Source organism: Bos indicus x Bos taurus, chromosome 13 (assembly GCF_003369695.1).
Source record: "Bos indicus x Bos taurus breed Angus x Brahman F1 hybrid chromosome 13, Bos_hybrid_MaternalHap_v2.0, whole genome shotgun sequence".
In the NCBI taxonomy this organism is placed as follows: domain Eukaryota; kingdom Metazoa; phylum Chordata; class Mammalia; order Artiodactyla; family Bovidae; genus Bos; species Bos indicus x Bos taurus.
This window is the reverse complement of record NC_040088.1, coordinates 28,175,922-28,189,844: the sequence shown is the minus strand read 5'-3', so window position 1 is coordinate 28,189,844 and position 13,923 is coordinate 28,175,922. Positions and strand designations below refer to the sequence as shown.

The 13,923-nt window shown below is 50.4% G+C and overlaps 1 protein-coding gene across 2 annotated transcripts in view; it reads right to left on the bottom strand.

The window, feature by feature from the left end:
- CDH4 (cadherin 4) overlaps positions 1 to 13,923 on the bottom strand; it is a 478,624-nt gene that overhangs the window by 59,893 nt on the left and 404,808 nt on the right. The window lies entirely within an intron of this gene.

The following is a 13,923-nucleotide window of genomic DNA, read 5'->3' as shown; positions in this document are numbered from 1 at the left end:
TTACTGCTGAGCCACCAGGGAAGCCCAAGAATCCTGGAGTGGGTAGCGATTCGCTCCTCCAGGGGATCTTCCCAACCCAGGGATCAAATCTGGGCCTTCTGCATTGCGGACAGACCCTTTACTGTCTGAGCTACTGGGGAAGCCCCCAGTAATGGTGATCTGGGTCCCACATCTAAAGTAAGCTAGCAAAGCCTGAGAGTTGGGTGAAGAAACGGAAAGAGCAGAGAAAAAAGTGCACAATTCTGTGCTTTACATGGGTTGGGGGCGGACTGTGCAGACAGCACCTCACTTTTGACCAGATCGTTAGATAAATGCACGACTATAGGAGACGGCCAGGATGCCCGCAGAATTACACACCAGGTGCACGTCTCTTGTTCAGATGAAGCAGAGGTCCTGGGCACGCAAGGGGCAGCTGATGGGCAGGAGATCGTGTAAGACAACAAGCTTCTCCGATGGTGAGAGATTGTGAATAAGCCACCGGGGCGTGAAAGGAATAGCTGATGGGGCCAAATTAAGATTAGCATAAACTCTGACTACACCTTTAGAAAAGACAACTTTTAAAAATCAAAGCCCAGGGGACCATGGCAACATTTTACAAAAAAAAGGACCACAACAAAAACCTCAGAAAAATTCCACAAAGCAAAATTGACCAGGACTTTTTACCAGAATAATACAATTAAAATTTAAAGATGATTTTTAAAGAGATATTTTAGAAAAACATTCTGAAGTAACCACAGGTTAAGAATCAAAACTGCATTTAGAGGTGATTTAAAAATAGTAATGACAATGAAACAGCGAAACCCAAGGAATTTGGCCAGAGACTGAATCAAATATTTTCATCATTAAAACAGAATTACAGTGAATGAACTGAGCATTTATATCCAGAAGGAAAGGAATGACAAAGCAGGATATGGTGAACACCCGGGTAATTAAGACAAATGCAGAAATTTCTGAATCTGAAAACAGAAAAGTTGGAAGGATTGATAAATAGATGCAAGAGCTGTACTCTGGGGGAAAAAATTCATAAGAAATAGATGTACCTTTGGCAAGCTTAAGAGGAAAAAATAAGACTTAAGAAATCTATTTTATTCTTTATATTTTATGCGAGCCAAGTTGAAAATCCTGATGAACGGGTTATTTTTTGAGAAAATATAAAATTTCACAGTTGGCTGAAGGAAGAACAAACGTGAAGAGACTGCTAATTCTTCAGGAAATTCCTCGGCACAGGGCTTGAGGGTCAGGAGAGCTCACCTAGGAGGTGTTTAAAGTCTTCCATAGAAGAGGACATATAGAAAAAACACCCGCCCTGGCTTTACAAATCCTCCCTGGTACCATTCTCCTAAGACCACAAAGTAAGGTAACTGCAGAGCACTCCCCCAGGCCAGCGGAGGTGTGACGGTCAGCATGGAGACACCAGCGGGTGGGGTCAACCCACCACAGCCGCCTTCATCAGCTGAGCAGAGGGGCCAGGGTGACCAGAGAGAGTCCTGGCTAGGAGCTACCGCCCAGCAACCTCCCAAGAGTCACGTCAAATGAGACCAGACTTCCTTTGCAAACAAATTGGTTTTACCACGATTATTTGATTATCTTAGAAACGGGGATGATCATAGAGAGAAAAATTAGGTTTCGGTGTCTTGAGATTCTAGTGTCTTGTGTCTTGAGATTCTAGTCCTGTTTGTGGTCTTTGAGGTTTTATTTTTTACCTGTAACTGTTACAGCTCTTACCTGTAAGTGGACTGGATTTAACTTCTAGTTTCCTCAAATATCTAGCTACATGGTTCCAGACCAATGCTTCCAATATCCTCCTGCCCTTCTGACTTGGAATCACTAAGAACTGTGCTGCTGTGCTCAGTCGCTCCATCGTGTCCGACTCTTTTCGACCCCATGGACTGTAGCCCACCAGGCTCCTCTGTCTGTGGGATTTCCCAGGCAAGACTACTGGAGTGGGCTGTTATTTCCTCCTCCAGGAGATCTTCCCAACCCAGGGATTGAACCCGAGTCTCCTGCATTGGTAGGCAGATTCTTTACCCACTGAGCCAACTGGGAAACACTAAAAGCGAAGCTGCCCTTTCCCCAAAGCCCTGCAAACTAAGGCTGGATGAGTGGGCATGAACTTCAGGGAAGCACCTAAAACAGCTCACGCACAGACAGCCTGGATGCCTGCTGCCGTGCCAATGACTACTCAAAACAAAACACGATTCCCCAGACAAAACACGATCCCACCGGAGGCATCCAGACCACAAAGATGCTGTGAGCGCGCCATCCAGAAATATTCTCGACTGGCTGCCTCCCACCCCAGGGCTCGGAAACAGGTCTGGTCTAACCAGTAACTGGTTTTCTTTGGCTTTCGTAGAGATGCCTCCTATCATAACCTGATGGTGCGCCTGCCCTGAAGCCTGCCCGCAACCCCGCCCCCTGAAACGAGACAACTGTTTACTGAACGGACCTCCTCTCAGGACTGAGAGATGGGTTTAGGGAGATGGAGCAGCCTGCCAGCCCGGCTTCCAAGCCTGGAAACTGCTTGGGGGAGCGTCAAAGGCAGGGATGAGGGTTAGCGCGAGGCCCTGCCACGTGCTGCTGGGTGTAGTGACGTTTCTGCTGCCGGCACTTGAGAACCACCAGCTGCAGGAGGGGCTTTCTCTCTGAGTTCCCTCATCTACCTGGAGAAGAGCCTCAGAGGGGCTCGGGTGTCACAGCCCCCCTCCCCGGACAGGGGATTATCCATCGAGGAACATCATTGCCACTAGTCCTGGAAGGGGGCCTGGAGAAGGGCAGACCTGTCACATGACCACACCTCCCAGCTCTCCTCCGTGGGCCATCATCTTTCCTACAAGTCACTTCGTCTCCCCCTTTCTCTGGGTTGGGAAGATTCCCTGGAGAAGGGAATGGCTACCCGCTCCAGGATTCTTGCCTGGAGAATTCCAAGGACAGAGGAGCCTGGCGGGCTATAGTCTATGGGGTCACAAAGAGTTGGACACCACTGAGTGACTAACACTTTCACTTCCTCTTCAACCTGAATTCTAAGGCATCTTGGGGAGCTGCTCATTTTTCCCTGGGTCTCCCCGATGTGTACACGAGGCACGCATGTTAACAAACTTGTTTTTTCTCCTCTTGTTTATCTGTCTTTTATTACAGGGGTCTCAGCCAGGAGCTCACAAAGGGGAGGGAAGCTGGCTTTTCCTCCCCCACACGCCTAGTAGGATTTAGCTCAGAAACGAAGGACCGCTTTTTCTTGGGCAGCTGATCTCTGTAGCTTGACAACCACCACAGGATGGTCTCCACGGAGGTGCCTCAGAGATTTGATAATGAACATCCTTCCTAACTGAATTTGGACCATTAGCACAGGCCATCCCCCTGAAAACTCTGCTTCTGAGAAAATTTGGCTTAATAGAGAACCACTTTCCTAAACCAGCAGTGACTGTTTATGTATCGGAGGCGACCCCACCAGGGCAACAGCATGGGGGCAGGGACTCTGGCCACCCTGATCACGATGGTGGCTTCCTACCTGATACACTGGAGGGCGGGGAACAGAAAACGTGAGGAACGGTCGGCAAGAAGGAGGTGACGCCTCATCACACAGGCGTCAGTGACCTGGGCTGCTTGGGTGTTGATCAGGGCCTCCGGGAGAGGAACAGGCACGTGCACACATGGGCACGTACATATGGGCGGCGCACACATACGGTATGCACGCATATGGGCACGCACGCACATACAGGCTTGTGCACACTTGGGCCCACACACATGGGTCCTCGAAGTCTGTGAGGAATATCTTCGCTATGGCTTTCTGGGCTCCTCCTCCCTCTCATCAGGTCAGGCTCTCCTGCCCCTTGTCTGCCCTAAGCAGGAGCACTGACCATGGTCTAGCTGGACGCCTGTCTGTACCCCCAGACTCCAAGGGGCTCCCCTCACTCAATCGGTGCTGCCCCACCTCCTGCTGGAGAGAGATGAGAGGTCTTGGCCGCCCGCCTTCTGCCAGCTCTTTGGCTCCCAGTGCTGTGCGTCCCGGACATGAGGCTCTGGCCTGTCGGCATCACACATCCCCTCTCTGTCCACCAGGGATGGTCCTTCAGGCAGAACCACATCTGACCAGCCCTGTCCGAGGCATTGAGCGGGGAGGAGTTTCGACTTGGCTCCATTCCCTGGAGTCGGTTTGTAGAAAGAGGTTCCTCCCTGGACGAGCTCCCTCATCTCCAGATCTGGGGTCAGGGAGGCGCCTGCGCCTGATCAACTGAGGGCAGAAGGGAACTGAGAAACTGGGCAGAAACGCAAACCAGTTCTTCCTCCCAGGAGCCTGGAAGATTCTAGAAAGTCTGGTGAATTCAGAGGCTTGCTTTGAGTTTAGCTTAAGAGAAGAGGACGTGGGGTACACAGGAGGGCCCCCAAGGACAGCGGTTGAGCTGAACTGGATGAAGACAGGGGTGTGTGAGCCCCTACGGTCCTGCAGAGACACCGCTGGCCTGCACCCTCCCGGCCAGACTGCCCATCCTTCACGGGGAAATTTAATTATGAAACTGCTGAAAAGAACCCACCACACATTTAAAGATTTTGATTTTTTGCAAAGGATCTCATTACATCCTGACCATCAGGCCACATTCCCCTAATTCTCCAGGTGCCGATCAGCGGCGCCTCCTGAAATACACGCTGAGTGCGTCCAGGGCTCTCAGGACGCCCTCAATTCTCCCATAGTTTACCGTGTTAAGAAGAAATACTGTGTGAATGAATTCACCAGATCAGGCGAGAGCGGTTTCTCCTTGATTTGTGGCTGGAAAATGAGAAAAACATCCCAGCGGCGTCCGGCAGAGCCGTGAATAAAGAGTGGAGACGGCTTTTCCATCACCCGTCCTGGTTTTATGACGCTACCGAGAATCATGCTGTTTTGCATTTGTTATGAAAGGACAGAACAGATGGTAAAAGGTTAGTTTAAAGTGATGTCTACATTAAAATAACGTATGGTGCCTGGCCATTGTGCTCACCCAGGGACCTCATTCCAGGGCCGGCTCCATCCTCCGGAAAGGCTGCCTGGATGGCAGGATTCCGGCAGAATCTCCCCCAAGGAGTGGGTATTTTCCTCATTTCAAATAAACTTGAAACTGGAGAAAAGTCACCCTGTGTGGTCTTGTGAATTGCAAAGGCCTTGGAGGTTTATCCCAAGAACTGAAGGAGTGGAGAGTCCTATGGATGCAGAGAAAACCTCGTCCCAGGAAGGGAAGGGACCTGTTATCCCTGGGACCCTCATTGTTGGCTGGGCACTTCCCACCCCAATTGTTTCAACAACGTCTTCACTCGGCCCAGACGGCCTGCACTGTGCGCCAGGCCCCCCTGCGCTGGACGGACATGGTCCTGCCCTCACGTGGGTCATGCACCAGACTGCATGTGAGCTCAGGTGCTCAGTCGTGTCCTACTCTTTGTGGCCCCCCCTGGACTGAAGCTCGCCAGGCTCTTCTGTCCATGGAGTTTCCGGGGCAAGAATACTGGAGTGGGTTGCCATTTCCTCCTCCAAGGTATCTTCCCAACCCAGGGATTGAACCCACATCTCCTGAGGCTCCTGCATTGGCAGGTGGATTCTTTACAACTAGCACCACCTGGGAAATCTCATGGACCAGAGGGATTAGATTTAAAAAGTGACAGCCAGTCAATGCAGAATTATAAGGTGACAATTATGAAATGGGGAGAAGACAGGGTCTGTGAGAGACGCTGGAAGGACTTGAGGGCAGAGGGAATCTTTGAGAAAGTCCAGTAGAATTGTGTGGTTTTGTCTACTGTGGTATGTGATTCCTGGACAGGCACACACAGATAGAGTAACACACCCAAACATTTGCACAAACAACACATGCATAAGTACACATGCATACACCTATACACACACATGTGTACACGCATGCACATGACTGGATGTCCCCGCCTTTCTGCTCTAAACCTCTTGGAAGGCGATGTTATTCTGCAGCTTAATGGCTTTTCCGCTAATAAGGCCTCCCTGACCCCGTCTCTGTGTTTTAAAAGATGCTCTCAAAACCCTTAGGATCAGGATCTTCCACGAGGATGTAATTCTTTGGTGAAGTGTTTTATCTCTTTCTCTTCGTGTGACATTAAACCCAGGGATCTTCCCAGGAAAGCAGATTGCAAGCTCTCATTTTCTTTACCTGGTGGGAGTTTCGAGTTGCCGGCAGCAGCAGAGTGAAAAACCCTGAATCGTGACCACAGATGCTTCGTTCCCCACCTACCTCGGATTTGAGGCAGGCCAATCTGAACTTGGCCGTGACTGCAGCTGGCCAGGAGAGGCAATTTCTTTTAAAATCTGACCCTCATGAGAGTCCAGAGGTAAGAACATGATTACACCTAAACGTATTTCAGCTTCCGTGGCCTCACTGGTCCTCACGCCAGCTCTTGACACTGGGACTCCTGGATTCTCACGCTGACAGAGAATCTGCATTTTCTCAGGTTCTGTGTCTGTCCTCTTGTCCGCTTTGCAGGGATGGCTCCCTGTCTCCCATCTCCTTCTCCCCGTCCCCTGCTGCCGAGCACTAAGGCTGCCCCACACCCTCCTGGGCCATGGGAACACAGACACCCTGCCTGACCCCAAGGATGGCAGGTACAGGCCTAGCACCACGCACGCAGTAATCACCGACCGAACAAATGAAACAAGGACATGCTGCCCAGGGGGCGGGGGCAGACGTGCAAACCGACGGCCAGGGTCACAGCCAGGTGCTTTGGGAAACCAAAGTGGGTGGGGGGCCCTCTTCCTGGAGGGGAAACGTCTTCTCTGAGCCCAGAGGGAGGAGGCAGTGGGTGCAGAGGGAAAGGTGGGGAGGGGAGCCTGAGGGGGTGTCAGGCATGGCAGGGTTCTAAGATCCTGGGTGGGAGGGAGAAGGTCCAGCCAGTCCCGTGCCTACTGTCTGACGGTGAAGAAACAGCAGGGAATTGTGGAGTGGGAGAAGAGCAGGAGGGAGAGTCAGGAGAGATGTGATCACCCCTCCCCAGGCACCAAGGAGGAGGGGAGGCCCACCCCCACTCCGTCCCCCTCCGGGGTTGGAGGAGGGGTCAGAATGGTTTTGCTCTAGAGACACCAGGGGGATGAGGGGCGTGGTGCCACCTGGTCCCCGCCTCTGGCAGGAGAGGGAGGTGTGTGTGTGTGAGGGGAGGTGGGGAGGCGGGGGGTGAGGAGGTGGTAGTGATGGGGCGAGTGGTGGGGTGTTGGGGTGGGGTGGGTGAGCGGATGGGGTGGCAGCCTGCCCTCCACTGTGTTTATCTCGAACATCTGCATCTGGGATGAGCTCCCCTGTGAAGAGCAGGGCCCAGGAATCTCTCCTCCTCACCCCTGTAGCTCCTTAGGGACGAGTAAAGGGAAGTCCCAGGATGTCGGCCCCTGACCGTTGGGTCCAGTCCCTTCTGCAGATAGGGAGACCAGGGCCTGAGAGGCCGAGGACCGGACGAAGGTTTCACAAGCCATCGAGGTTCGAGGGCAGAGTTTCAGGTCCAGTCTTGGTCACGTTGCCTTCCTGGGGAGCTTCATGGAGCAGAAAGTGAGGCCGAGGAAGCTGTGTCCACTTGTGTAGACAGGACAGAGGGTCCAGGAGGTCTTTGTGTCTCCCTAGGGTCACTTGACCCCCAATGCAGACTCAAACCCTGGGTGTTGTGCTCACTCTGGTCAGTTCTGCAAATCTGCTGGAATTGCTGCAATGCTGCGTGTTTTAAAAAGACACCACCTCACACCAGTTAGGATGGCCATCATCAAAAAGTCTACCAACAGTAAATGCTGGAAAGGGTGTGGAGAAAAAGGAAACCCTCTTGCATTGTTGGTGGGATGTAAACTGATACAGCCACATGGAAGATGGTGGAGATTCCTTAAAAGCCTAGGAATACAACCTAGGATTAAAGCCACCATATAACCCAGTCATCCCACTCCTAGATATATACCCTGAGGAAACCAAAACTGAAAAAGACACACATACCCCAATGTTCATTGCAGCACTGTTTACAATAGCTAGAACATGGAAGAAACCTAGATGTCCATCGACAAATGACTGGATAGAGAAGCTGTGGTACATATATACAATGGAGTATTACTCAGCCATAAAAAGGAACACATTTGAATCCGTTCTAATGAGGTGGATGAACCTAGAGCCTACTATACAGAGTGAAGTAAGTCAGAAAGAGAAACATAAATATCACATATTGACACATATGTATGGAATCTAGAAAGATGGTGCTAATGAATTTATTTTCAGGGCAGCAAAGGAGAAACAGACATAGAGAACAGATTTGTGGACATGGCGGGGAGGGGAGGAGGGAGAGGGTGAGATGTATGGTGAGAGTAACATGGAAACTTATGATACCATTTGTTAAATAGATAGCCAATGGGAATTTGCTGTATGACTCAGGGAACTCAAACAGGGGGTCTGTGACAGGCTGAGGGTGGGATGGGGAGGGAGATGGGAGGGAGATTTGGGAAGGAGGGGACACGGGTGTACCTGTGGCTGATTCTTGTTGATGTATGACAGAAAACCACAAAATTCTGTAAAGCAATTATCCTTTAATTAAAAAAAAAGTCACCGTGGCTCTAAGGCCCAGGACTGGAACCTGACTTCAGCTGCTGTTGAAAGCAATCATGAAACTGTAGCTGAGTTCTGCAAGAGGCACTGTTAGCTTGCAGCAAAGTTTGATTGAAAAGCCCTCTGCCCTGGCGCTGGGTGAGCAGTGAGATCTGGCCAGGATAAAACCGGTCTTGGCACGTGATGGGGCAGACCTGGGGCCGGAGCTGAGTGAGAGTCCAGAGTCCCCCCACTCTGTTCTCCTCCCTGATACGTGAACATAACTTTAAGAGGCTTGACAATGTTTGTGTTTCTCGCATTTTACAGAATACTTTCCATGCACAGTGAAATTCAGCTTTCAATTATTTTCAATTAGGTTCTTGTAATGAGCAGAAAAATCCAGAATATGATGGGGAAAGGCATTTGTTGTGTAACATTGACACTGTTATACCTTTCCATTCACAATTACTTGGAATTTTACAAATCATGAAAAAAATCCTCAAAGTCGTATGAATATTAATAACAGCCATGAATATGTTCTTACAAAATTTGCCTGGTGGGGAAGAGTGAATTTGATGCTTCTCAAAAGTGTCCTTCAGGTTGTACCATATTAACAAAGACAGGCAGCTTCTTAGTTCTGGGTATGGGACAACTAAAACATTATTGCTGAAGATGGGAGTGGGGCAGGGTCCACTCCCGGCTCTTCTGGCAACAGAGGCCTGATTTTCTTTGGGGAGCATTGTTCCCCATTGTCTCCGTCAAGTCAAGGTGTCAGTCAAGTCAGGGAGTTGGTCAAGACTCTCTGCCCTCGCCTGGGCAACAGGCAGGCCCATGAGCTGAGCTGGCTGGTCAGCTTGTCTCTCAAGTGTGGACGCTAAGTTAAGAAAGAGTCGGGGCCGGGAAATGTGGCTGGAGCCTCCCAGTGTGGGGCCATCTCCCTATCAAGACCAGAGCACTGGGCCACCTGCTGGCCAGCCTTCCCTTCTGTTCGTGAGTAGCCCAGACACTCCTGGCATGTTCCTTGGGGAGAGGGACCTGAGTGGGTCCCCCTGTTGCATTAGGTTAAACCTCTGCCTCACCCAGATGTAGACAGAGGGGCCGGGCAGGGAAGTGCTAAGCAGAGGGCAGCATCCCCGAGGTGCCAAGGCCTCCGCCTAAGCCCTATCCCCTTGGAGGCCCACCTGACCATTCCATCCTGTTTGGGGTGGGGATCCCTACAAGTAGAGACGGGGATGGGGTTTCCATCTGAGTGGTCGCCTGCAAAGAGCCTGGAGGAACAGCTTGGCCTGGGGTCTGGCTTCAGCCCCGTCCCCCGGGGGACCCTGCAGTGTGGAGAGGTAAGCCTCGGGGCAAAGAAGTGGCCTCCGGGGGCTGCCCAGGTGAGGAGAGGTCTGTCCTCTCCTGAGGTGTCCAGCCAGTCATCAGGGAGGTTTAGTGCGCCTCTTATACCTGCCTCCTCACCTCCCCAGCCCCTACATGGCCAGCGTTTTCTTGTCTATGTTTTTGCTGACCGGCCTCTTTCTGTCTCCCTCACTGGACTGTCCAGGAGGTGCTCAGGAGAGAGGGTCATGTGGCTTTCAGCAAACTGTAATTTAACTCACATCCACCCGGCCTCTAGTGGTGTTCAGTGGACACAGTATCGGGACCACCTCCTCCCAGGAGGTGCTCAGGAGAGAGGGTCATGTGGCTTTCAGCAAACTGTAATTTAACTCACATCCACCCGGCCTCTAGTGGTGTTCAGTGGACACAGTATCGGGACCACCTCAGAGCAAGGGCTCTGAGCACAGTCTGGGCTTCCCCGCAGGTTCTTGAACTTAACGGCTACCAAGGGCTGTCATCACACAGAAGCCAGAGCGGGGGCAGCTTTCCCTCTGAGCCCCCTGGCTGGACCCCTGTGTGTCAGGGAACAGAGCCCATGGATGGGACTCTCTGCCTGAGCTGGAGAGACGGGGTGCCCAGGGCAGATGGCACCCGTGGCTGGAGTGCACTCTCAGGTCGGCCACCCGCGTCCTGCCTGGTGTCATTTCTGGTCCCCATGTGAAAAGTCAAACGTCTCGGGACTTCCCTGGGGGTCCAGTGGCTAAGACTCTGTGCTCCCAATGCAGGTTCAATCCCAGGTTTGATCCCTGATCAGGAAATGAGATCCCACATACGCCGCTTAGAGCTTGCATGCTGCAACTAAGACCTGAAGCAGCCTAATCAATCGATAACTGTTAAAAAAGAGTCAAACATCTTGCCAGGAACGCTTCTTCACTAACACATAATGCGTGTCCCTGCCCACTTCTGGAAGGCCCTGTGCACACGGTCTCTGACAAGATGACCCCAGACGAGATCCAGTCTCTGGGATGGAGGCTATGGCAGCCAGACCACGGATGAAGCTGGGGAGAGGCCCAGATGTGAGCCCAAGGGTGAATTTTGAATGAGATCTTGTATGTGAAGCATGTGGCCAGGGTTTTGTCCAAAGTAAGCACTCAGAATTCTTATGAGTGAGCCTTGTGGTAAGGCAAGAGCCAGAGGCTGGATTTATAAAAACTTTTACTTTGCATCACATAGGTAATTTCTCAAGTCAGGCGACAAAGGTATGAAGGAGGGAAGAAAGAAAAAAAATAGCCTCCAACTCTGGACTCCACAAGTCAAGTCAGAAAAATCTACTCTTGTGCTGTAAATGCAAACATTTTAAATGTAACTCTGAGATGAAAGAAATGGCTACTGGGTCCTAGGAGAAGCGTGGGGTTTGGAGGGACCCACTGCTTAAACATCCTTCTTGAGGAATCTTTGTGTTTGTGCTGCCGACACTCAGAAAATGTAGCTTCATCTTGTAATCTTACAAGGGTTAAGCCTGTTCTTACAATGCACATGGCCCCAATGCTATTGCACAATTTAATGGTTCTCTTATAGAATAAGAGAGAAGAGGCTCTAGATGAAGAAGGCTTTCAAATTAAAGGATTCTTTTTCTCCTTCTAAATATCCCTACAATTGGATTAAACTTGACCTGGATCTCTTGTTTGGCACTGGCTTACTGTTTCTTATCAAGACCTCTTTTCTTGGAAGTTTTCATGCTGGTTAATTCCAAATAAATTAATGAGATCAGTATTAGAAATATGAACACGTGCACGCACAGACTCTCATCACAGAGGCAGACAGCTTGGCACAGGAGAGAAATGAGAGGAGTTTTGCCTCCTTAGGTGAGACCCAGGACGCTGTGATGTTACTCCCCAGGGGTCTCTCTTTTTTAATTCCTTCCCCCTCTTTACATCATCAGTTCACTTAATTCATATCACAGAGGCAGGAGAGCATCCTTTGTGTATCCTTATCCACCTCTATGAGATTCTGGAGCTACCTTTCTCTCTGAGTCATACCAGTTACCTGGGGATCCAGCTACCCAGTGGCAACCCACACTTGCCAGGACAGCAGTCAGTGGAGATGCCTTTGGACACATGATGAGACCACCCTGAGGAGCCCAGAAATGAAAGCTGCAGAGCATCACGGGATTTCTCCCTAGGGGACCTGTGACTCCCAGACATCTGCTGGAAGATTATACTGAAAAGGAAAACAAGCTGATGTGTTCAACTGTGGCAAACAGAGTAACGGTCCTTAGAGACTTGCTTCCTTCAGCAACTGCTTCCCCACCCTAAAGACACTGTCTCTTCCAATCTTTCCAATAAAACACACCATTTCCACCTAAGAAAGCTGCCCCATGACGTGGCTCCACTGCAGAGTATTTATTGACTGAACCTTACTTTGATGTAAATTTACTTCATGCAGAACAGCGTGTCTTGTTTTCTTAAGACTTTGCATGAACTGGCAACATAAATGTGCTACATGTATTTATTCTCATGGTTCCAAATAAATAATTTAGGTGGACATCAAGGGATCTAGCAATTCAGCTGGGTACAAAACACACAAATTCATGGTGAAGATATTATGTCGACAGTGACAAGCATGGGTTTTGGGTGAAATAGTTCTGGGTTCAAATCCTCATTCCATTATTAGTATCCATGTGGGTAGATTTGATCTCCTTTTGGGTGTTTCTGTGAAGGCATTTTTGATGGAGATAATCATTAAATCAGTGGACTTTGAGGAAAGCAGATTGCCCTCTTTAACATGGGTGGGCCGCCTACAAACAGCTGAAGGCCTGAACAGAACAAGAGACCGACTGACCCCAAGCAAGTGGGGATTCTCCAGCAGATGGCTTCAGACTTTTCTAGATGGGCAGCTCTCCTGAGTCCCCAGGCTGCCAGTCTACACTGCTGATTTTGGTGTGAGCCACTTCCTTATATCATAAGTCTCTTTCTTTTACATCCATCCATCTATTCATCCAAAAGGAAGTCAATCCTGAATATTCACTGGAGTAACTGATGCTGAAGCTCCAATACTTCGGCCACCTGATGTGAACAGCCAACTTATTGGAAAAGACCCTGATGCTGGGAAAGACTGAGGCTGGAGAGAAGGGGATGACAGAAGATTAGGTGGTTGGATGGCATCACTAACTCAACAGACATGAGTTTGAGTAAACTCCAGAAGATAGTGAAGGACAGGGAATCCTGCTGAGCTGTGGTTCATGGGGTTGCAAAGAGTAGTACACTCTTTAGTGACTGAACAAGTTGCTAAATGAAGTCCCAGACCCTGGAATAGCTGAGATACCTTTAGGGTCCTGGCCAGGATATTGGGGACCCTGGGGCGGGCTCTGTGCCGAAGTGTGTTGCCTTGGTCGGGTCATACCCCTAATGTGCCCAAGCTCTGGGAGATGGTGAAGAACAGGGAAGCCTAGCGTGCTGCAGTCCATGGAGTCGCAAAGAATGGGACTCAGCTGAGCAGCAAGAGCAACAACAATCCGTCCTACTGGCCTTGTTTCTCTGAATAAGCCTGGTAAATACACCCCCTCTCCCACACTGGATGGGCAGGCTGCACAGGGGGTCAGCTGCTGGCTGGGAGCATGCTGATCTTCAACCTGCTGCTCTGGCACGTCTATGTCCGGAGATCACAGGTGGGACTTCTCTGGTGGATAAGCATCCACCTGCCAATGAGGGGACATGGTTTCATCCCAGGTCCAGGAAGATGCCGCATCGCAACTAAGCCCACGAGCCACAACTAACGAGCCCAAGGGCCTCAACTATTGAAGCCTGTGTGCCTAGAGCCCACGCTCCCGCAACAGAGAAGCCACTGCAACGAGAAGTCGGGGCAACAAAGAATAGCCCCTACTCTCTGCAATCAGAGAAAGCCCATGTGCAGCAACAAAGATCCCGTGCAGCCAGAATAAATAAATAAATTTTAAAAAGTTAAAACAAACTCACTAAAATTACAGGTGGATTGCAGTCTCCTGTTATGTCCAGGGTCCAACTGGGGAGAAGGAAAACTGGGCAGCTAGCTGATTTGCCAAGTCCAGTGGCCTCTG